The sequence below is a fragment of the Macaca thibetana genome, chromosome 9 (assembly GCF_024542745.1).
Source record: "Macaca thibetana thibetana isolate TM-01 chromosome 9, ASM2454274v1, whole genome shotgun sequence".
NCBI classification, from domain to species: domain Eukaryota; kingdom Metazoa; phylum Chordata; class Mammalia; order Primates; family Cercopithecidae; genus Macaca; species Macaca thibetana.
In genome coordinates this window covers 23,541,718-23,563,682 of record NC_065586.1, presented here as the reverse complement: position 1 = coordinate 23,563,682, position 21,965 = coordinate 23,541,718, and the positions used below count along the sequence as shown (strand labels likewise).

Sequence of the window (21,965 nt, the reverse complement as noted above, 5' to 3'; positions counted from 1 at the left end):
TTGATCTGGCATTCTACACCTTCACCCGCCAAGACTCCACACTGAACCAAATGCCTGCAAGTTGCATTACACATTAACAACTCCATCCCCTTGGCTGCTTCAGGTATACCAGAAGCAATTCTGTCCTCTTAAGAGGCAATTAAAACTGAAAAGAGGTAATATGAAAATCTTCTAAAAATACTTGATTGAGAGCAATAAGAAACATGGCATAGTAAATTTATTCTATTCCTGCATTATTTAATTAACTGGTATTTATAGTTATTAGTAATTAGATAACAGTGACATGTACAACTTTATCCTGTATTAAAAATTAGAACTAATGGCATGATAACACTTGATCTTTCCCATAAACAAAGAGGTTCAAAGGCTCTATGAAAAGAAAACTCAACTGCTCTTGACATTTGCAATGAATACTAATTTGGCTTAAATTAGTATTAAGCCAAATTAAGAAAATGTGGCACATATACACCATGGAATACTATGCAGCATAAAAAAGGATGAGTTCATGTCCTTTGTAGGGACATGGATGCAGCTGGAAACCATCATTCTCAGCAAACTATCACAAGAACAGAGAACCAAACACCGCATGTTCTCACTCATGGGTGGGAACTGAACAATGAGATCACTTGGACACAGGAAAGGGAACATCACACACCAGGGTCTGTTGTGGGGAGGGGGGAGGCGGGAGGGATAGCATTAGGAGATATACCTAATGTAAATGATGAGTTAATGGGTGCAGCACACAAACATGGCACATGTATACATATATAACAAACCTGCATGTTGTGCACATGTACCCTAGAACTTAAAGTACAATAAAAACAAAACAAAACAAAACAAAACTCCACCCCCCTTGGCTGCTTCGGGTATACCAGAAGCAATTCTGTCCTCTTAAGACACAATTAAAACTGAAAAGAGGTAATATGAAAATCTTCTAAAAATACTTGATTGAGAGCAATAAGAAAAATGGCATAGTAAATTTATTCTATTCCTGCATTATTTAATTAACTGGTGTTTATAGTTATTAGTAATTAGATAACAGTGACATGTACAACTTTATCCTGTATTAAAAATTAGAACTAATGGCATGATAACACTTGATCTTTCCCATAAACAAAGAGGTTCAAAGGCTCTATGAAAAGAAAACTCAACTGCTCCTGACATTTGCAATGAATATTAATTTGGCTTAAATTTTTTGTCAAAAGCTTCAAAAAAATTGCCCTTGAAATAAAGTAGGTTCAGAATAGATACCTGGTAAGTTATAGTGAAATCACAGCACCATCATCTAAAATGTATCCACAAATATTCAGTTTCACATCTGTCTCCTCTTTTCTGTACTGAGTTGACTGCACTGCTCTGCGATAACTCAGAGTCTGCCAAAATGTTCATTGACTTGGCTTATAATGGTAGCCAAGTCAATGAACATCTTGGCTTGCTGCTGACTATCATACTCAGCTATTTCGCCATTTCTAAGACCATCTCCCAGTCTTGGCAAATTCTAAGTTATTGGTGAGGGGAATGCAGGTGAGGGGAGCATAGAGCCAGGGATGTAAGGAGAGATGCCTATGTCCCTCTTTCCACCTTCCACCCTCAAACTACAGAGAAGCAAACTTCTACCTTAATTTTCTCTTCACCTCTGTGCCAGGTATTTTGACACCCTGTACAGTTCGGCCCTTGACTTAAAAAGGGGTGAAGCCTAGCAACTACATTTCTTCCTTGCCTGTGGGGTCACTGGAAGAGTCCACCATTAAGAATGTCTCACATGAGATTTGGAAGGTGAAAGTCATTATCTGACAACTCCTGTAGACAGGCAACAGAAGTGGAGTTTGGAGTATATAGTTGGCATCCTCCTGTGACTCACTTAGGGAGCACATTTCTCTGCGATTCCCACACTTCAGATTTCCTGAAAGCGATCACACCAGGTTTAGTGTCCCAACCTTCAAGGGTTGTGTGAGTCTCTAATTCCCGGAGTTAAACTTCTCTCCACTGAGACACCTTAATTAGCTTCTGTTTCTCTCACTTGTCTTCCCCAGGAGAGGAACGTGGTTGATTTGATCTGTTGAAGTCTGACATTAACTGGACCATGCTTTCCTACTGAACAGGGTTACTTTGTCCTTCACTTTCTGTGATGACACCCAGAAGGTTTTCCTTTGTTTCTTGTTCCCTTGTAATAAGCACATCTATGCAGGTCCCCAGACCTTCTACAGTAATTTCCTATTGCTGCTGTAAGAAATCACACACTTAATAGCTCAAAACAACACAAAATTACTATGTTAGAGTTCTATAGGTCAGAAATTTCAATGGACCGAAACCACGCTGTCTGCCAAGAGACTCTAGTTTCTTGCCTATTCCATCTCCTGGAGGCTGCTCAAATTCCTTGGCCTGTGGATCACTTTGACCACTGCTTACATCATCACATCTTCTGTGACCCTCTTGCCTCCCTCTTGTAAGGACCCATGTGATTATATTGGCTCACCTAGATAATCAAAGGCATTGATCATCCCCATCTGAAGATTCTTAATATAATCCCATCTGCAAAGTCTCTTTTGCTTTGGGAGGTAAAATAGTCACAGCTTTTAGGAATTAGGATGTGGACATCTTCTGGGGTTAAGGGAACATCATTCCACCTACCATGTCTTCTTTCTGGACATGCCAGCCTCATCCATATTCAAGTGCATGGTATTGGGGTTGGCCCAGAAGATCTGGAGGCTCACTCCCTCTGTAAGCACACCTGAGCTTCTGGTGCTCACATCTAGATAAAGAGTAGGAGTCAATGGTCTCACTTTTGATGAAGCTTAAGGCAAATATTTTAATGTAGATTTTACAAGGATGTGCATGGAGGATTCGACAAAGCAAAATCACTCTTTACATTTTCTATCCAGCTAGCAATCTTGCTTCATTGGTTTGCTTTATTGATCAGATCCTAGAGAATAAGAGGGATAGATGGTGACCCAGTTCCCTATACTCATTGTACCCATTCCATAGGTATTTGATGAATTACCTGGAGATTCCTTTGTACTGGCATTTGTTTCTAATGTATCTATTCTGCAGTTCAGATTTTGGTAAAACAAATTTTTCAAAATCAAGGCACAGCTATATAAATCTTTATTTGAGTAAAAGTTCAACATAACTTGAACTGTCTGCAAAATATAATGAATTTTCCAAAAATACTTTCAACACTTAACACCAAAGAGAACACCCACTATTTTTCAACTTTGTATCAGCATAGAACAAAATACTTTGTAAATTGCTTATCAATGAGGCTACTCTGTTTCTCGGATTGGATGAACAAGTACATACTATATCCTTTCCATTGTTACAGTTTCTTGAGCCAATACAATCTTCATTATCTACAAAGTCATCTTCAAGACATTTATAACTGAAGATTTAAGTCAATATCAGATGCAGAAGTATCCTTGGTGACAACAGAGCAACTGTGTTAAAGAGTATAATACCTGCCAGAGTGGGAGCTTCCTCAACTGTTTAACTGAGAACAGCATTATTTGATTAGAACACACCAAAAGATTAATGGAAAATTTTAAATTATGTGATGGTAAATCTAGAAATTACACTGGCCTGAATTGTAATGCAGCTCAGGGACTCCTTGTCCTAGAAAAAGTGCAGTCTGCATAAGATAACTCTTCCACTGCATTTCTCACCGTCTTCTGGTCACTCACGGTGCTCCAACCAGAGTGGCCTTCTGCAAGGACTGCCTCAAGGCCCATCCCACACCTGCCACTCTATTTTCTAAGTTATTCTCTCAGCCAGTCATTCATTCATTCATGTTCTTTAGTCATTCATTCACTCACTTCACATCTGTTATCCATCCAACACTGAAATATGAAAAAAAATAACACACAGTTCCTACCTTCAATTTGCTCATTCTCAACCAGAGAAGAAAATCAAATACTTAACTCTTCACTTAATAGGGAAAGTGTGACATAACAGAGTTGTGCTGAAAACAAGAGAAAGTCAGTAATGCTGCCCAGAGAGCTCCCAGCTAGTGACAACACAGCACAATGGCTAAGCTTTCAGACTGTGTGTCCCGACTGCCTCTGACCTTGGGTGAGTTACTTCATCTCTCTAGGCTTTGTATCTCTGAGTTAAACAGAAAAAGTGATAACAATTTAGGTGTAATAAGGACTATACAGGCATAGTAAAAAGGGTTTGATGAGCATAATTAATGCCATATAATCGTGTATAAACACATGTCTTTATAGTTTCATAGTAAAGCTTAATATCTGAGGAAGGCTTTGAAGAATAGGTAACCATTTTTCCATTAGGAAAGAAGGAGGGGCATTTGGATAAAAGGAAGTTTCTACTTCTTCACTTTTTTTTTTTTTTTTTGAGACAGGGTATTGCTTTTTCACCCACACTGAAGGGCAGTGGCATGCTCTCTGCACACTGCAGCCTCATCCTCCTGGGCTCAAGGAATCCTCCCACCTTAGCTTCCTGAGTACTTGGGACCACAGGTGTGCACCACCATGCCTGGCTAATTTTTTAAAAAATATTTTGTAAAGACAGGGTCTTTCTATGTTGCCCAGGCTGGTCTTGAATGCCTGAACTCAAGTGGTCTGCCCACCTCGGCCTTCCAAAGTACTGGGATTACAATTGTGAGCCACTGCACCCAGCTGAAAGTTTTTATTTCTTGGAGAATTTTCCTTCACTACTGCTATAGCTGAATACCTGAGAGGAGATATCCAAAGTGTCACGTGGCCACATGCTGGTGGGGCAACAGCCGGTCAAAACATCTGGAGGGTAAGCCATGAACACCTCAACAGAAAACTTTACACTTTTCCAGAGTTTCAGAAAGAGCCAACACATCTGCTTCTAGAATAACCCAACTGCCTAGAGGAGGATCCACACTGCCCTTTTTCTCTAGTCTAGGCATAGCCACCTTCCTCTTGGAATTCTTACGAATGCCTTAAAGGAGATATGGAAGACCTGCCAATTTGCACTCCAAAACGAAGCTCTAGTCTGTCCACTTCTCACCACTTCACCTTCCACAGACTCCTACCTCAACTCTCCACCTCTGCTCTGACCCCATTTAATCCATTCTCCACGAATTAGCAAGGGTCATCTTCTTAATCCATAAACGTTTTTTGCATTAGTCCCCCTTTAAAACTTCTCATACCATCCTTAGAATAAATCTGCACTCCTCTTTGAGGAGTTAAGGCCCTGCCTAACTCTTCCACTGCATTTCTCACCGTCTTCTGGTCACTCACGGTGCTCCAACCAGAGTGGCCTTCCGCAAGGACTGCCTCAAGGCCTGTACATATCAGGCCTCCTCTACTTGGCATCTTCCCCTTGCTCTTCCTGTCCTTCAGAGCTCAGCTTGGGGAAGAGTGAGGGTCACAGGAAAGAGCACTCAAAAGGAAGCCAGGAGGCTGGGGCTCCCTCTCTGGCTCTGCCACCTCAAGCTCTGTGAGCCAGGATGTCACCCAGTGCTTCTGAGCCTCAGGGCATCCATCTGTAAAATTAGGGGATTGAATCAGACAGATGTGTGTACCCTCCTTCTTCTGCTGCTGTTCAATAAACCTAACCCTGTAATAGGGTTTTGGCTATGAGCCCACCCAAATCTCATCTTGAATTGTAGCTCCCATAATTCCCACATGTTGTGGGAGGGACCTGGTAGGAGATAAATGAATCATGGAGATGGTTTCCCCCATACTGTTCTTGTGGTAGTGAATAAGTAAGTCTCACGAGATCTGACGGTTTTATAGGGGAAGCCCCTTTTGCTTGGCTCTCATTCTCTCTTGTCTGCTGCCATGTAAGAGGTGCCTTTTGTCTTCTGCCATGATTGTGAGGCCTCCCCAACCACACTGAACTGTGAGTGCATTAAACCTCTTTTTCTTTATAAATTACCCAGTCTCAGGTATGTCTTCATCAGCAGCATGAAAACGGACTAATACACCCTGCTTTTCTCCCTTCCTTCCCTCTATGACCAGTCTTTTGAAAGCATTTTTTTTTTTTTTTTTTTTTTTTGAGACGGAGTCTCGCTCTGTCGCCCAGGCTGGAGTGTAGTGGCCAGATCTCAGCTCACTGCAAGCTCCGCCTCCCGGGTTTACGCCATTCTCCTGCCTCAGCCTCCCGAGTAGCTGGGACTACAGGCGCCCGCCACCTCGCCCGGCTAAGTTTTTGTATTTTTTAGTAGAGACGGGGTTTCACCGTGTCAGCCAGGATGGTCTTGAAAGCATTTTTTTAATCCTTCATTCAATTCCATTTCTCTCTTGCCTCCACTTTGAGTCTCAAAAATATAAAATACTGGAATGGAAAGAGCAGATATAGTGAATGACACTTCCTTCCTTAAGGAAAACCTGAAACCAAAATAAGACTGGTGAATCCAGACAAGGGCGTTTTAATTTTTGCCTTTAAAAATTATTTATTTTAGAGATTTAGGAGGTACAAGTACAGTTTTCTTACAAGGATATATTGTGTAGTGGTAAAGTCTGGACTTTTAGTGGACACATCCCCCAAGTAGTGAACATTGTACCTAACAGGTAATTTTTCAACCCTCACGCCCTCCCACTCTCTCACCTTTTGGAGTTTCCAGTGTCTACTATTCCACGCTGTATGTGGTCATTGTTTAGCTCCCACTCATAAGTGTAATATTTGACTTTGTTTCTAGGTTATTTCGTTTAGGCAATGGCCTCCAGTTCTTCAGAAGCAGACACTTTAAAAGGGAAAACATACGGCTGTGAGGATAATGACATGGGCCTATCACCAGACTTACAGGCCGCAGGTAGCCTGGTTCTTTTCACTTTCTCCTTCCCATTATTTCCCTTCCTCCTGCTCTCTGTGCTCCCCCGGCACTGGCCTTCCATCACTTCTTCCTAAAGCAGAGCCTTGAGGTATGTTATTCCCACCGCCAGAACACCAGACCAAACCCCTACATTATATGCTTTCACAGTACTAGGAATCTTTCCTTCATCATACGAATCATAGCTGTAATTTTACATTTAGTTGGTAATTATTCTATTGTGTCTTCCTACCGCTTTAACCTATATGTTGTCATAGGACAGGAGTCAGGTTTATTTAAACTTATCGGTAATAAGTTTACTTCTTATTAGATAGGAGGTGATCAATAAATATTGAATGAAGATGTGTATAAAAAGAACAGAATAGGACACATTCTTTACATAGGATATACCCAATAACAGGTCCCAACCTGGTGTCCATGTGGCAGCCAAGAATCTTCGGCCCTCTATAGAATCTATTTAGGGTTTTCCTCCCCTCTTCCATACTGCTGACTGGAACTCACTATCAGCCCCAGACTGCTTTCTCTTCCCTTCACCTTACATGTCCCCAGAATGCCTGGAACAGCAGTGTTAAAAATGAAAAATAGAAGGAGAGAAGTCACTTTTATCCTGACACTCAAACCAGACAAAAATATCACAAGAAAATTACAGACCAATATCTTTTATGAACATAGACAAAAATTCTCAACTAACTCAGTCCAGCAACATATGAAAAGGATTGTACAACATAACCAAGTGGAATTTATCCCAAGAATGCAAGGTTGGTTTACTATCAAAAATTAATATGTAATATTAATAGAATAAAGAATAAAAATCAAATGATCATCTTAATGGATACAGAAAAAACATTTCAAAAAATCCAATACCATTTCATGATAAAAACACTCAACAAAGTAGGAAGAGAAAGAGAACTTTTTCAACCTGATAAAGTGTATCTGTGAAAAACCTATAGCTAACATTATACTTAATGGTGAAAGACTGGGTGCTTTTACTTCTAAGAGCCAGAACAACACAAGGATGTCCACCTGTGCTACTTCTGTTTAACACTGTATTACAGGATCTGGCCAGGACAATTAGGCAAGGAAGTAAAGAAGGGAGGGAGGTAGAAAAACGCATCTAGATTAGAAAGAAATAAATAAAACTTTCTATTCACAGAAGGATGAACATGTATACAGAAAATCCTTTAAAAATCTACCAAAAAGCTATTAAAACAAATAAACTTGTTTAGCAAGGTTGCAGAGCACAAGACCAATATTTAAAAAAGAGCAATTGTGTTTTCATATACTAGCAATGAACAATTCAAAAATCAAATTAAGCAAACAATTCCATTTACAACAGCATTTAAAATAAAATACTTAAAAATCAATTTAACAAATAGATGTTAAAATGTATACTCTTAAAACTATGCAAAAATGTTGAAAAAAATTAAGACCTTAATAAATGGAAAGCCATCCCATGCTCATGTATCAAGTGAATTGATATTGTTAAGATGACATTACTCCCCAAATTGATCTATAGACTCAACACCATTCCTACCAAAACCCCAGCTGGCACTCTCTCTCTCTTTTTTTTTTTTTCTTTTTTTCGCAGTAATTGATAAGCATGCCCCAAAATGTATGTGGAAATTCAAGTACTGAGATAGCCAAAACAATCTTAAAAAATAAGAACAAAGCTGAATAACTCATAATTTCCAATTTATAAACTTATTTCAAAGCTATCCAAGACAATGTGGTACTGGCATAAAAATGAACATACGGACCAATAAAATAGCATTAAAACTCTATAAATAAACCCTCACATTTATGGTCAATTGATTTCAATAAGGGTATCAAGAAAATCTGATTACTTTTCATAAATGTTGCTGGGACAATTGAATATCCACATGCATAAAACTAAAGTTGAATCCCTTCCTCACACCATATACAAAAATCTTTACTTAAAATAAAATGCAGACAAATTAAGAGAGAGCTAAAATTACAAAACTCTTAGAACAAAACACAGGAATAAATCTTAATGAATCTGCATTTGTTGCACAAGCAACAAAAGAAAAAAAACAGATAATTGTACTTCATGAAAATATTAAAACTTTTGTGTTGCAAAATAAGCCATCAGGAAACTGGAAAGAACACCTACAGGAAGAAAGAAAATATTTGCAGGAAACTTGTACCTAAAATAAAGAACACTTACAACTCACTCAATAATAAAAAGACAAACAATTTAAAAGTTGACAATGAACTTGAACAGACATTTCTCCAAAGAAGATATGCAAATGTCCAAGAAGCACATGAAAAGATACCCAACCTCATTAGTCATTAGGGAAATGCAAATCAAAACCACAAGATACCACTTCAAATCCAGAAAGATGACTATACTCAAAAAAAAAAAGAGTTAAGTATTGGCAAAGATGTGAGGAAAACGGAACCCTCATATTGCTGACAAGAATGTAAGATGATGCAGCTGCTCTGGAAACCGGTTTGACAGTTCCTTAAAATGCTAAATATAGTTATCATATCACTCAATAACTCCACTACTAGGTGTCTATCCAGGAGAAATACAGACATATACCCATACAAAGACTTGTATTTTAGTCTTTATAGCAGCATTATTCATAATAGCCAAAAACTGGAAGCAACCTAGATGTTCACAAACTGATAAATGAACAACAAAATGTGGTATATCCATACAATGAACTATTATTTGGCAATAAAAAGAAAGGAATTATTGACACATGCTACAACACAGATGAACAGTTAAAACATTATGCGGAGTGAAAGAAGCCAATCACAAATGCATAAATACTGTTATGATTCCATATATATGAAATGTCCAAAATCAGCAAATCCATAGAAACAGAAAGTAGATGAGCAGTTTTCAGGGACTGACAGGCTGGAAGATAAGAAGGGAATCACAACTAATGGGTAGGGGAGTTTCTTTTAGGGGAGATGAAAATGTTCCAAAATTAGATAGTGGTGGTAGTTGCATGACTTCATAAATTTGTTTTTAAAAATGGAACTATACTCTTTAAATGGATGAATTCTATACCATATGAATTATATCTCAATAAAGCTGTTTTATAAAACAGAAAGAAGGAAACAAAAAAGAAACCCTGAGGTCATATTTCTCCTTATTCGCCATTGAGTTCACCATATATATATATATATACACACACACACACACACGCATTTATGTGTATGTGTATTGCTCTCTGGCAATACAAAAACAAAAATGTAGTGGCAATACAAAAACAAAAATGTAGTTTTTACATTTTCAAAGGACTTTCTTAAAAAATAAAAAAGAATATGTGACAAAAATCAGTGTGGAATGCAAAGTCTAAAATAAGTTTGCTCTCTGGGCCTTTGTAGAACAAGTCTGCTGACCCCCTGATCTATACCTTTTATTTTCTCTACATTTACCAAGAAGAAAAAGGGAGGAGGAGAAGAAAGATCAAGAGAAAAACATACCCTTTCTTTTACATCACTGGTAGCGATGGAAACAGTGCAGTATGGGCGCCAGTTTGTACATATTCAGAGTCAATTCTTAAATTTTTAAGAGTGTTGTAAGCCAGTTGCTGTCATGTTGTAATTGGCCACAGCAGAAATATTTGCAATACAGAAATTGGCAAACAGTTCAAACTAGGGCTTTTTTCCCCCTGCAGAGAGCCAGCGTATCTCTAAATAAAAACTTCCCGAAAATCTTGTCGTCTTTGTACTTTTCAGAAATCAGAGAGCTGGAAAGAAACTTACAATCAGATTTTTAGTCCACAGGGAATTTGCAGATGGGACGCCATGGTATAAAGCTAGGGGCAGATCAGCAAGTACATAGGGCAATGTCTCGGTCTTGCGAAGAAAAGAAATCTCAGACTCTCACAGTGACTCTCTCTGATCCTCCCTCCACCACTCCCACACTGTACCTTCTTTGCTGGGACATCTGCTCTATACATATGGGTGACCGCCAGCAGGGTCTCCACCCCTGATCTCTGGAGACTGCTGAGAAGCAGCAGCGCCCAGCCCACGTGCGAGGACTGTAGCAGGTGAAAACAAGTTACTGGCATTAACCAGGGCATGGAGGGAAGATTTTCTAATCACCACTAGGGGGAGGGCTGGTCACACTTTGCATCAAGGAGTCGGAGGGACCAGAATGCAGAGGGCAAAGAAAGGCAACCAGAAGCACTTTGGGAGGCCGAGGAGGGCGGAATACGAGGTCAGGGGATCCAGAACATCCTGGCTAACGCGGTGAAACCCTGTCTCTACTAAAAATACAAATTACCGGGCGAGGTGGCATGCACCTGTAGTCCCAGGTACTCAGGAGGCTACATTAACTTAATATTACTTATAAGTTAATTTTTTTAAGTGGCAAATAAAGTGGATTCAATATTGTCTAGTCAGTAGAGTGATTATATAGACTATGTTTTATATATGTATTATACACATACAAAATACAATATATTTGTGTGTATGTGTGTATTCTCCTGTTAAGTAAACTAGCAAGGAGTCAAGGAAGAGATTACTTACAAAAATGCCAACCTGAATCTTCATGGTGTAACATGATGGCAATTAAGATTTTGTTAATTGTAAATTAAGACTCATTTTCCCATATGAAAAAGCAAACTATGGTATTATTTTTGAATGCTCAGCCATAAATTAAATAGGTTTCCCCCAAGGCAGCTGGAAACCTACATTCCACATATAATGTTGCTTCTATTAGAAAATATTTCCCAACAACCTACTTATGAAGAATGTTCAGAACAAAATGTGTTTATGAACTAGGCAAAAGAAAAAAAATGTGTACCCCAGTTGTTTAGACAGTCACTCCCTCTTTCATTTCATTGTTTCATTGTATGATTATATCTGGAGTCCATATTCCTCCCACCCACCCCAAGCTCTCTGTTCTCTTTGCTTCTCTCCCTCTTCGCTAAAGAGTTGTTCTGTCTGCATCTCTTTTACAGTTACAAGAAAATGAATTTCTCATAGATATGCTGCACTTCAAGGTTATTGGCCCCATTTTTGCTGCTGTGGTAACTTTTTCTGGCTCCAGAAAAGCCATTGTAATCTAATGGAAATTGGACAAGGTCATGGAGCATGCTAAGAAAAGACCTGGTAACCTACAAATACTAAACCCAAGGCTCTCTTTCTATTTCTAGCGTGGAAAATGGGTACAACATGACGTTTTTACCTAGTAAAGCAAAACCATTGTAAACACTCAGGACTGAAGGTACTATTTGTGGAGTCGACTTCTAAAATTTGACTGCTTTGAGCTAGTAAGAACTACGATCTGTATAGCATGCTAATTTATACATAAATGTAATAAGGTACTAAACTTTAACACATACACACAATATCTGCTCCCAATGTCCTGGTCAAGCTGTGAAAATATCCTATCAACCCAGCCAACAGAGCATTTAAACAGCTACAGGCTGTTATTAAGCAATTAAGAAGTATTTATTTAGGCTATTTAGATAGGCTATTCCTAGCCCTAGGGAGGGCTTTACAGGGGTCATTTTATTTTTTATTTTTTCATGTAATGCTTCATTGGTTAATTGATATGACCTCATAACTCCTCCAACTAAACTTTGTTGGTTCAGGAGGCCATCAGTGAGAACAGTTATGTTAAGACCAGCAAAAGGCAAACCCAAAAGTGAGAGATAGGAAAGTTGTGAAAAACCAACACAGCTGGCAACCCATTCGAGGAGGACTTGCGTGGATATCATGAGAGAATGTGGATGTCTCACCCTGAGGATGAAATGTACAACCGCAACCTTCCAGCATCCCCAAGACAGAAAGTATTTCACGGAAAGGATTACACCATATCTTAGAGAGATAACTGCATTTATTTCCTACTTATCTTCAGCAGCAGATGTAAACAGCCATTGGGACTTCTTCAAAGTCATTTCCAAAAATAGTATTAAGGATTCTAGAAGAGTTCTGCCTCTGACCACAATTCTGGCCAAAAGAGGGACTAAAAGGCCAGGAGAACTGAGATGACACCATAATGTCTTATACTAAATAAACATGTGCCAAGTGCCAGACACTGTGCTAAACACTCAATGTGCATGGTTTTATTTAATCATAACAAGACCCTGTGATATAGGTACTACTTTATTCTCACTTATTTATTCAACAAATATTTACAGACTACCTTCTGTGTGGCAGGAATTGTTCTAGCCACTAGGGATTCAGAAATGAGCAAAACAGAAAAAATATCGCTTCCTTTACGGAGTTTACCTTCTAGTAGGGGAGAGAAACAAAAGACGGAAGTCAATCAAATGTATGGAATTTCTTATAGCCACAAGAGCTAGAAGGGAAATTTATGCAAAAAAGGATACAAAGTTAGAGGGATGTAATTTAAAATAGGGTAGCCAAGAGAGACCTTATTGAAAAGATGAATTTGAGAAAAACATTTGAAGGAAGTGGAGGAGTCAAGCAAGTTATCTGGAGAAGTTCAAAGATAAGTTCAAAGTTACTTAGATGACAGCAAGTGTGGTGTGTTATTGGAACAGGAAGATGGCAATGTGGTGGAAGCATGATGATTAAAGAGGGAAGCTTGAGAGAAATCAGAAGGTCAGAGCAGCTAGATAGTATAGAATCTTGTAGTTAATTGTAAGGGCTTTTTTTTTTTTTTTTTTTTTTTTTTTTTTACCATGAGAGACATTGGAAAATATTAAAAATTTAAGCAGAGGAGTCACATTATTTGCCTTATGTGCTAGTAGTATTGTTCTGGCTGTGTATGGAATCTAGACTTCGGGGGTGGTACAACGATGGAAGCAGAGAGAGGTTGGGAAGTCACTGCAATAATTCAGGGAAATGATGGCAGCTTGGTCTCGGCTGCCAGGAAGGGATGTGATGATAACTGGTCAGATTTGGATTATATAATGAAGGCCTAGCTGCAGGATTGGCTAATGGGTTGAATGCTTTCTGTCAGAGGATGACTCCAAGGTTTTTGGCCCAAGTAATCACAAAAATGGGGCTGCCACTTACTGAGAGAAGGAGTAAGTGAGAGAAGCAGGGAGCAGGCATATTAGGGTCACATCTATCCAGAAAGTAATGTTAGCAAAGGAAACAGTACTTCAGAGTTAGAATCTTTAGAAGGCTGTGGCTCTCATGATTAAGATTCCCAGTTCTATCTAAGTGATGTGTGCTTCATTCAATCATTCTTTTATTCATTCATTCCTTTATTCAACAAATTTTCATCAAGTGTCCATTGTGTGCCAAACAGGTCTTAGACAGGTAGTGAGCAAGAAATACTTGGTTCCTTCCTTTCTTAAAATGTATGATTTGGAGGAAAAGTAATTATATTAAGCTATAAAACAAAACAAATAAAAAATTATTAATAAAGAAAGAGACGGCTGGGCACAGCGGCTCATGCCTGTAATCCCAGCACTTTGGGAGGCCAAGGTGTGAGGATCACTTGAGTCCAAGTGTTCGAGGCTGCAGTGAGCTATGATTGCACCACTGCACTCCAGCCTGGGTGACAAAGGGAAACCCAGTCTCTGAAAAAAAAGAAAAAGAAAAAGAAAGGAAAGTATTGGACAACTTCAGTAACTTGCCCATAGTTGCACAGGTGAGGAGAGATGGGGTTGGAACTTGACACAGGTGCCTCCTTCCAGAGCCCACATGCTCACTTTATGGAGTGATCAGATGCGAGCACCATCCAATGGAGAAGAGAGCACAGGCAGTCAAAAGGAGCACCAACACCACCCAGGAGATCCTGACCATGGCTGTGACATGAATACTACAGAACCTATTCTGGGCTCAAGTTCCCTCATCTCTAAAATGAACCAGATGGCCTCTGCCCTCCCTTCTGGCTCTGAAACTGTGATTCTTTGATGTACATTGGTATCCACATGCAGGAAAGAAGATGTGGGGAACACCCAGTCCAAGCCTCACTGACTTCACAGCTCTGCCTAGGACCAGGCCTGTGTCTGAGGCTGGGAGCCACGGGACCCAAACCATGTCCTTTGCTGCCCTGTCCTCAGAAGGACCTGATCAGGCAGCAGAGCAGTGAAAGTAGGGGGTTGGCATGGGAGACTGCTCTCAGAGATGGGGGCAACCGGAGGGTGTAAGCCGGAGAGAATGAGAGTAAAGACAAATTCAAGAAGAGCAGATCCGGCGAGGTGCAGTGGCTCATGCCTGTAAGCCCAGCACTTTGGGAGTCTGAGGCAGGAGGCTGTGTCTACAAAAAGTAGCCAGGCATGGTGGTGCACACTTGCAGTCCTAGCTACTTAGGAGGCTGAGATCGGAGGATTGCTTGAGCCCAGAAGGTCAAGGCTACAGTAAGCAGAGATCACGCCACTGCACTCTAGTCTGGATGACAGAGCAAGACCCTGTCTCAAAAAGAAAAAAAAAAGAAAAAAAGAATAGCAGATCCATTAGACTGCCCCTGGGTTTAGGTATCCTGAGTGTGTGATTTTCTCTCAAGCCTACAGTGGGCAACATAAGGGACTCATGCATTTGACTGTGGTCCTGGGAAATGTAGAACCTTGGCTATTTTGGCTCCAGTTTTGTCATCTGCAAAATGAGGCCAGATATTTTCTAAACTCAGTAATCTATGACCCCACACTCCTATAACCTCAGCATTTCTGTCCCTTAACTAAATTTCCAAAATAAACTTCTGCCTCCTAGAGTGTGCTTCTTGCCAAATTTGTAAGACTCACTCAAATAGTCATTTGATCTAACAGTGCAGTTCTGGAGATAATCCAAATCAAATATCTACCACAGAAGAAACATCTCAATGTTTGGTTAAAGAATTCCAATGTTTAGCTACCATTTTTAGTATTTCTTTACATTTACTTCTACAATATAAATTTTAAACCACCATAAATGATCCACAATCACAATACTCTTCCTAGAGCTCTGACATCTTAAAATATCTGCAAGATACTCAATAATGGAAAATACACTATTTTTTTTCCTATTCACTAATTACAAATTTCTTCTCAGTGTTGATATACTAAATTAATGACATTAACTACAGAATACAAAGCCCCAAACAAAGCAATGCTCTACATCAACATATTTTGATTTTCAGTGCCTAATTAAATCATGTAAGTACAATAATCTCATTTTGTAAGTAGATAAAATAAAATTTACAAATATTCTACAAATGGCCCCAAATCACATAGCACTGAAAAGTTTCCAAAAACTAAAACCAGTATTATTGACTATAAACTCTTGAGTCAAATTAGTGAATTATAATTATCATTGATAAACACTGAAAAAGCAGTGCAAAAGTAAGTAGTTTTGTTGTACACTTTTTTTTCTTGAGACAGGGTCTGATTTTGTCAACCAGGCTGGAGTGTACTGGCACGATCTCAGCTCACTGCAGCCTCAACCTCCTGGACTCAAGGGATCTTCCCACCTCAGCCTGCCAAGTAGCTGGGACCACAGGCGCACACCACCACGCCAGCCATTTTTTTTTTTTTTTTTTCTGTATTTTCAGTAGAGACGAGTTTCGCCATGTTGCCTAAGCTGGTCTTAGACTCTGGAGCGCAAGCAATCTGCCCACCTCGGCATCCCACAGTGCTAGGATTACAGCAGTAAGCCACTGTGCCCGACCTTGTTGCACACTTTTAAAAAAATATGAAGCCTTAGTTTTCTGAAATAATGAAACTAAATTTGGCAGGGAGTTGGGGGGAATCCTTATTACTCACCTTGGAATTTATCACCTGCCACCTTAGTGCAACAGTAACTTGGGCTCAATTAATAAAATGAAGGAAAGTCTTTCATATATGTTTTTAATCTTCACTAGTAAAGTCAATATATGCATATTTCAATCAGATTTAAATTAAGTATATTTAAAGCACAAGGGTACAGATTCATACATTAGTAGCAAAATATTAGATACGTGAAGGAATTCTTATAATCCTAAAGTATTTTTCACCCATCTGCCTCACTACCTAGACATATTCCAATCATCATATTGTCAACACAGCCACATGAGAAGGGCATTGTGATCTCTGCATGGTAAGTTAACAGAGACTCTGCTTTAAAAATGGCATTTACAATCTATGTGTTCAGAGATGCACGTATTTCATAGAGAATGGAGTTGGGTGCTGGTAATTTCCAATGCATAAAAATGGAAAACAAACAAACATTTCTTTAAGGATATATACTTTCGAATGTTCATGAACCTTATTTTCTCTTCCCTCTTGCCTTCTCCAATTCCCTTTATTTCATCTCTTCTTTACATGTTCCCCTAGCATGATAGCTTTCGTTAGGATACTTTTAACTATCCATAATTCATCCATCCATTTATTCATTTAAACAGTACTTGCTGATGACTTACTATGTGCATGTGCAGTGGTGGTCTCTGGGAATCACAGATGAATGACAGTATACCGCCTTCAAGGAGGATACCGTCTTGCAAATATTGGTCCACACACTTAATAAGCTGGGAGTGTGAGTCATTGTGGTTAAAACCAGATGTGGTTAAAAAAAATGGGCACCTGCCCTTCCCTGTAGAGCAAGCATTTTCTTCACCTTCTTTCCAAACCACTTCTAGCACAGACTGTAAGCTCCCAAAGCACTGAGACCACACATGAATCATCTCTCTTGCAGGAGCAACTAGCACAATGTCTGGCACGTACATAGTCGGGCCCCATAAAGTGTTTTGTGGGGACGGAGTGAAATTGAGTGACCAAGATGCATTACAAATGACTTTTGTCTCCAACTCAATGGCATCAGTTTTTAATTAACTATCTCCCTCTCTCTCAAAAGTATAGCCTTGGTATCAGAATCTAAGTGGGATTTCCATTTCCTAAGCTCAGAAACTCCTACTCTTGTAGAAGGTGCCTTCGCCACTTTCCTAGGATCGCTTCATCAAATTTAATGTCAAATTTCTGAGAACCCTCCCCAGGTGAGAACAGGGCAGGCGAGCTGGCCCGCGCCGTCCTCACCTGCCCTCTGCAGGGCTCTGACCCTAAGATGAGCGCAGATTCCAGGAACTTTTTTCCCCTATTAGAAGTAGGGTCAGTTAAAGAAGAAAACCTCCTTGTGAGAATCCCACTAGGAAAGAGAGAGCCCAAAAGAGCTGAACGTGACCCGAAAAGAAGTGAGCAGAATGTCGAGGGTCTCTTTTGAACAGACGGGGTCTCGCCTGCCCTCGAAGCAGCTCAGGACAGTCCGGGGTCTCAGAGGACCGGCAGCGGTGCGGGGAGAGCGGCTGGCGGGGAGGGCAGCCAGCTGGAAGGCCGGCCGCTGCGGGGGTCACCCTGCTCCCAGGTGCTCTCGCCCTCCGCGAAGCCTCCCGATGACAAGAATTAATGACCAGGTTCCAAAGAAACCCAACATCAACTGTAGCGACCCGAAGCTTCACATTCGCCTCCTCCCTCGACCTCTGTCGCCTACGTAGAAGCTGGAGCATCTTAGAAGACCCAAACCTCCACTCCTGAACCTCCAGCTCCAAACTCCCCGGTATCCCCACCCTCCAGCCCGTCTCTGGGCCGGTTCTCTCTCCTCTTGCCCCTGTCTTCCAGCTCTCAGGAAGAACGATACCTTCTTCGTAGCCCCGAGTGAGAAACGAGGCAACATCCTAGTCGCGCCTATATAAGCCCCTGGCTCGCCACTCCAGGGGGGCACGCCAAGGTCACCAGGATAGGTGTGACTGCCTCCACCTTCACTCTCCCCACATCCCTCCCTTTCTGAGATCCCCGGGGTCCGGTTCCTCTTCAGTCCCTCCTCCCAGTTGGGGTCTTCTGCTTTTGGCATGCCATCACCGCACGGGGACCCCTCCTGGCCTGGCCCTCCTGGGGGGTCCTTGCCCTCTCTCGAAACGCTCACTTGCTCTCCCGCGCAAGGCTCCCTTGTAAGTCTCCCCTCAGTTTCCTTATTCAAGGAGGGGAGAAGATTTGCCTCCCACTCGCGCTGGGGGAGCGGCGGGGCAACCGACGCAAACTTCTGCTGCACTTACTTCGGGCCGAGGCTGCCGCCCCCTCGCCTCTCCTCGCTCTCCCACTGGCAGCTGCTCCGCGGAGACCTGGAGCCACCGCGCTCTCATGCCCCACACCAGCGCAACTGCGAAATGCGCAAGAGGGGGAAGGGGTGTCTCCCGGGCAAGCGTGCCGGGGGCCCGAGTGTGGGGCCGAGGTCCGGCTGCCGCTCCCGACTGCCAGCCAGTGGTGGCCTCTTCCAGCAGCCCGGGGATGCTGCGCAGGGCGCTGGGCGCCCTGCTCCTCCACCGGGTCGTTTCTGCCCGACTTGCAGTTTCAGGGCATGCCAGGACTGCAGCACCCTCTCCGTCCTCCCCCGGAAACGACTTTCAATTCACCTGGAGGCTCTCGAGGCTCCCCCGCGGGCGGGTAGCGTGACAGTGGGTGCAGAGGAGAGGGAGGAGCGCGGGAGCGGCGGCGACCCGAGCGCGCCTCCCGCTTGCTGGGAGAGGAGCGCGCAGCCCTCTCTAGCCGCTCTCCTCTGGACTGCAGTCCTGACGTCACCCCCACCACCCCCCACCCCGCGGAGGAGCGGCGCGGAGGGTGGGGTGCAGGGAGTGAGGACGCGCGAGTGTGAGCTGGAGTGTAAGCTCGTGCGTGTGCACGCGCGCGTGTGCCCTGCAGGGCTGGGGACGAATGGGAACCGCAGCTGGATCCTGTGAGGAGCCAGACAGAGCTCCCTGCAAACGGGCGCCGAGGGGCTGCAGCGAACAGCCGGGGGCGCTCGCTTCCAGGTCGGGGCGGGGACACTAGGGAAGCAGAGTTTGGAGGCGACCACAGGACAAGGAAGAAGGCGGTACGGGTAGTGGGAGAGCGGGAGTTGGGCATTCTCTTTCCCCAAAGTTGGAGGCTGCCCAGGATGCCTTTAAAAAGCTGCGCTAGAGGTTTAGAGGGAAGAGTGGGGTAGACGGTGTGTAAGAGTTGGTTTTCACGCTCCTGTAGGAGGGAGTTCGGCTTGGGGAAGAAGAGCGCAGAGTCCTCTCAACCTCCAACCTTCGCCGCAGGTTCCCGCAAGACAGCCAGCTTCGGGCGCCAAAGGCGCCTCTAGTCTACTCGGAGCACATCTCCAGCCCGGGGCCCCTGTCTACTAAGTTCCTGCAAAGAGATCAAATGGGCCAACCTTTTCCACCTGAGTCCCCTCCCTGCGTGAACCTCCACCAGAAGCTGGGCGAAAGCACTCCGAGCAAGTGAAAGGGGTCAAGGCTGTGGCTGGATTTGAGATGCAAAAGACCCCTCCCTTGGGTCCTGGGTCTTAGGTCAGTTGTAGGGGTGACAACTCCAAGCAGAGTTCCTTGGGCTCATCAGTGAGCTTTTGCCATTCCCCGGGACCTTACACTAGAAAGCGATCCACGTTGTCATCCAACTTTACTGGTTCTCTGAAATTGTCCTGGGGGCCAAAAATAGAAGAGACTTTCTGCAAAAGCGCCAAAGGAAGGTTCGTTAGGTGGTGCTGGGATGGCTAGAGGTTGTTCCTGGAGCGTTTGTCCCTTAGCAGAGACCCAGACATCCTTGAGGCTGAGTGACTGGTTCCCTGCGCCTTCTGAGCACCCCTCCCCTCTGCCGAGTGCCCAGTCCGGAGCTGCCCACCTGCCGCCTCCCAGCTGGAGCAGAATGTGCAATGCGCCCCAGCCCGCGCCAGATTCGCTGTCAGCATGGAGGCATCAGGCGCGCTCTGCAGTGATCTCCAGTGCAGCCAGCAATTTTGCCCCCGTCGAGTGGCAACGGTTTTTAACTGCAAGCGTCTTGCTTCCTGAATCCAGACACTGTTTAATCGCCAAGATGACTTTTTATTTATTAAAATATTTTTAATGGAAAGGGTAGAGAGTGGAAAGTAAAAGAGGCAAAAATACTCTCCATCCACATACACTGTTTTTCAACCTTTTTAAAGTTACTGAAGTAGAGTCAGATCTGGATGAAGCAGCAGAAAGTTTCATTACACTCTTGGTTCTCAAATGGAAGCTTAACAAAATAGAAGCAAGCCTGAGATCCTAGTCTACTGTCTTAGGTTTAATAATCTTAAACATTCCCGCATTTGAAAATTCAAATTCTAGCTAACTAGACAAAATTATGGATATCCTTAACCATGCATTAGATTTCACGAATAAATAGAATAATTAAAATAAGTAAAGTACAGCCCAGCATGTTCCTAATTAGAACAAAGGAGTATTAGAGAAGGGTGTAGATTCATCGCCCCAAGGGCTTCTTGGAACTGTAACCGTCCTATTTTTTAACGTGCAAATGTGAAAGCACCCTTACATCACGAAGGAATTACATAACTAGTTCCTAGTTCTGCGTCTTTCAAAAGCAGCAATTTTTCAGTAGGAATCACTGTTCTTGAAAATGCTAATTCAGATTAATAGTGTGGGAACAGGCAAGTCATTGACAAATTAAAGGCATGATTTGAAAACAAAATTGTCAAGAGGCAGCTATGCTGGTACACATGAACCTGCTTTGTTGGGTCACAGTTTTCCTTCCAAGTGTTCAATGCAGCAAGTAAATGATGCCATATTAGCAGGTAGCAGCCTGGCTGACACGGCGCGGTAAGTAATGCTTATTTGATGTGGCAAGTCTAAGCACTTCTTCCCTATTTCCCACTGCCTTCTGTTCACAACTCTACAACAACTATTTTACTTTCTGATGTGATTGGTTGTTTGCATGTCTGCCTTCCTTCTCCACTTATAAACTCCTCCAGGCCAGGAATTTTGTTTTTCTTTTCTAACGACCCAGTGCAATGCCTGGTATAAACAGGTATAACAACATATAATATAAATATAAATATAAATATATGTTGACTGAATTGTTTTTTAAAGAGTATAAAATAACATTTTAAAATCTGTTTTAAGCTGAACCCTATAGCATATATGTGAAACAAATATGTGTATATACATATACATATGTCCACATATATATACACGTGCACATATATACACACGCACACATGTATGTGTATATATACACATGCATATGTATATATGTATGAAATTGAAAAGATGGAAAGGAGAAGAGAAAAAAGAAAGGAAAGAAAAGGAGAGGAAAAAAATAAACTCTGAAAACAATAACTACCAATGGCTAAACAGTGACTCAGTCTGAGTGAGGATATGAACTGTCCATAGAAACATCACTTGCTGCCCTTAACCTGTGAGATTTCTTTCACATTGGTCTACATGTACATGTTTTAAAATTTTGGGGTTTGGACCTCAGAAGCACTGTTCAAAGTGCATTACAAATATTTCCCATTGCTTAGGAAGCAACACATCATTTAAGTTGGGCATACGCGTTGGTGA

General features: G+C 42.0%; 1 protein-coding gene across 1 annotated transcript in view; it reads right to left on the bottom strand.

Moving 5' to 3' along the window:
* The window catches only part of KIAA1217 (KIAA1217 ortholog), an 839,027-nt gene extending 819,853 nt beyond the window's left edge, over positions 1–19,174 (bottom strand). Inside the window, exon 1 of the mRNA XM_050804835.1 lies at positions 19,020–19,174. The gene's annotated coding sequence lies outside the window, so the exon portion shown is untranslated. The remainder of the gene's footprint in view (positions 1–19,019) is intronic.
* Positions 19,175–21,965: the final 2,791 nt, after the last annotated feature.